Source organism: Lactuca virosa, chromosome 8 (genome assembly GCF_052849685.1).
Source record: "Lactuca virosa cultivar CGN04683 chromosome 8, Lactuca_virosa_CGN04683_v6, whole genome shotgun sequence".
NCBI classification, from domain to species: domain Eukaryota; kingdom Viridiplantae; phylum Streptophyta; class Magnoliopsida; order Asterales; family Asteraceae; genus Lactuca; species Lactuca virosa.
In genome coordinates, this window is record NC_136433.1 from 224,045,008 (window position 1) to 224,048,486 (window position 3,479).

The following is a 3,479-nucleotide window of genomic DNA, read 5'->3' on the forward strand; positions in this document are numbered from 1 at the left end:
CTATAGCACCTTACCTCTTCCTTAGTACACCCACAAGACTTTCTTTCTCATGTTTAGCCAAATCAGCGGCTATAATTACAGGTTTTTGTTGGCCATCTTCAAGAAATGCGTATTCCAAGTGATCTGGTAGTGCTTTAAGCTCAACTTCGTGTTCTGAATGCTGAACACGTCAAGTCCAATGAGGGGACTCGTCGAGTCCTGGGTAAAATTCGCGACTGATCGGGCTTCTTCGAATGGACTCGTCGAGTCGATCGAGGCTACTAGGCGAGTCGGGTATTCTGTACTTTTGATCAGATCATTATATTCAGCTTCCTCGAGCAATCTCTCTATTTCCAGCAGGTCTCTTTCAGCATCAAATTCTTCTTCACGGATGACAGTGTACTTGTTTGGTTCATCTTCATTCCATTTCTCCATTAACTCTTCCAACATATCAACCGAAAATGTCGTGTCATCGCTATTCCTTGAATGCTTCATGGCTTGATCAACCCCAAAAGTGTCTGATTCGTCTCCCACCCGAAGAGTAAGTTTAGAATCTCGCATGTCAACTATGGCACTTGCGGTGTTTAGGAAAGGTCTACCAAGTATGATTGGGACTTGAGGGTCTGCTTCCATGTCTAATACTATGAAGTCCGCGGGGAAAACGAACTTATCAAACTTTACCAATAGATCTTCGCATATTCCCCTTGGGAATGTGACCGTTTTATTTGCTAGGTGAATTGCCATCCGAATGGGCCTTGGCTCCGGAAGATCTAACTTCTTGAAGAATGAGTACGGCATGAGATTTACACTTGCCCCCGAATCTGCCAATGCATAAATGGTATCTAAGTTCCCGAATTGACAAGGCAAGGTTAAGCTTCATGGATCACCCTTCTTCTTAGGTAGCTTATTCAACATGGCAGCTGAACAGTTCTCATTTAGGACCACTTTCTTCACTTCTTCCGTCTTTTTTCTATTCGTTAGAAGCTCCTTGAGAAATTTTGCGTATTTGGGCATTTGTGCAACCGCCTATATGAATGGCATATTAATTTGAAGAGCCTTTATGTGTTCCAGAAACTTCTGGTAGTCAACTTCATTCTTTTCTTGTCTAGCTCGGGCTGGATATGGCAGTGGAGGCTTATATGGCTTCACAGGAGGATTTTTGTTCTATTCAGGTGGGGGACTCGTCGAGTCCGTAAGGTTGACTCGGCGAGTCGGATCGGGAATTTGTGGTTCTTCATTTTCTGCTTCTTCCTCTTGCACCAATTTAGGATCTTCTTGCTGAATAGGGGCCAGAGGAGTTATAATCTTCCCACTCCTAGTCGTCACGATATTTATATGTGCGCCTTTTGGATTACTTTCGGTATTACTAGGAAGTCCACCCGGTCGTCTCTCGTTCACTTGTTGTGCAAGTTGGCCCAGCTGCTTTTCTATGTTGAGAATGGATGCTTGCTGATTTCTAAGCAGAGCTTGTTGATCTTTCATCATAATTTGGTGTTCTCTCAACATATTTTGTTGATCTTTGATTGCAGCATCGGTATCACTATGTCTTTTCTCGGACGCGGCTACGAATCTTGTAAGCATGTCTTCGAAATCTGATTTCTTTTCATACATCGGCTCCTCCTTTTGATAAAAGCCTCTATCTTTTTGCTTATATTTCTCCTCCCTCGTCTTTTTGTACTCGTCATATGGTAGCCATTATTTCTTGGGTTTTTTCCAATTGTCATCATACCTATCACCACTTGAATAGCACACTTGTACTATTCGGTTCCCGTTTTCATCAAGGTCACAATCTTTAGTAAGGTGGGGCCCTCTACAATTTTCACATCCCACTCTAATGGCATGGATGGATTGGTCCATCTTAGTCATTCTTCGGTCCATGCTTTCCAATTTTTCCATCATTGCCGCCATGTCATCGGTAATAGAATTCACCGCCCCACGAGTTAAGTCATTCCTTGGGTTGTGATATTCTCTAGAATGCTTAGAGAATTCTTCAATTAGGGCCTTTGTCACCGGGGGTGCTTTCTTTGTGAGTGGCCCTTGCGAATCAAGGAGTTGCCTTGTTGTCACATTTACTCCATCATAGAAAATGGAGACTTCTTGTTGGCTGTTTAGATCGTGATGTGGGCAATTCCTTAGTAAGCCTTTGTACCTTTCTCACGCCTCATATAGTGACTCTCCAGCTTGTTGCTCAAAGTTTGCTATGGCCTTCTTCAACTTGGCTATTTTTGAGGGAGGGCAAAATTGGTCTATAAATTCTTCTTTCATTTTAGTCCAAGTAGTGATGGATCCGGGAGGGAGTGATTTCAGCCAATCTTTCGCGAGACACATTAGGGACATTGAAGTAGTCGGCTATGTCATTGACTTCGTCAAGATGCTTGTATGCGTCTTCATGATCCTTCCCGTAGAATGGAATCTCCTTAAGTTGAGCAAGTATGTGGCCTTTAAGTTCAAAGGTGGCAGTTGCGGGAATCGCGGGTTGCACGAGTCCCGGGTCGGTGTCGTCACGCATCCTTTTCTTCCATTCACCCATGGGAACTTCATCGATGTTAGCCATGGGGTTAGCTAGTTCGCCTTCTAAATCGCTTCCTTCTTCGGATTCGGTTTCTTCCCTTTCAGATTCGTACTCGGTCTCTTCCTTCCTTGGGTCTTCGTCTGCTATTGAAGAGAAGCTGGATTCCCCTTCTTTCTTGCTCTCTTTCTTACTAAATACAGACTTGAGATTATTTAAAGGAGAATTCTTCGATGTTGCGGTTTCTCCTACGGTCTTGCCTTTGTTTTTCTTCAAAGTTGCTTCCAGGTCTTCAAGTGGTGGAACCAAAGGTGTACCTCCTCCTCTGGTCATAAACGAACTGCAAACAGAACAAAAAACACGCGTAAAAAGAACAAAAATAAGCTAAAAACGAAACTATGTATTCAGCGATGGACTCGTCGAGTAGCTTCGACTGCACTCGGCGAGTTCAAGGCTAAAACAGAACAAAAATTAAACAAAAACTCTAAAAACAGAAAAACTAAAAACTTATCCTAATAACTAAATTACTAAAGCAGCAACTTTGTGCAAGATAAATCTCACACAAAGGATCGATAACAATAGAAATTATAATTAATTTTTGAACCGTTCCCCGGCAACGGCGCCAAAAACTTGATGTGTATAATAATGCACTGGTTTTATCCTACTTTTAATTATGAAATTGTTACACAAAAGGCAGTGGACCTGTCAATTGGTGGTATAAATTAGCAAGCAGGGTATCGAACTCAGGGAACGGAAATTAATCTAACTACTAGAATTATCTAAAACAATTAGTAAAATAGAAGGGGTTTTCTCTAGTTTTACAAGACTAGAAACTTAACTGAAACTTAACTAACACTTAACTAACAGCTAAAAACAAATAACGATCAACTAAATTCAATAATCAAAAGGGTTTCTGTTTAGGTTCGATTCATTTACTCATATGGTTAATTTTATGGCAATGCAATGGATTAATTGTTATTGGTTACCGACT

At 41.6% G+C, this 3,479-nt stretch overlaps 1 non-coding gene across 1 annotated transcript; it reads left to right on the top strand.

The window, feature by feature from the left end:
• Positions 1-2,089: 2,089 nt before the first annotated feature.
• LOC145135096 (small nucleolar RNA R71) lies at positions 2,090-2,196 on the top strand. The gene has a single exon (XR_013719575.1). It is a non-coding gene; the product is annotated as a small nucleolar RNA R71 (small nucleolar RNA).
• The last annotated feature ends 1,283 nt before the right edge of the window (positions 2,197-3,479 follow it).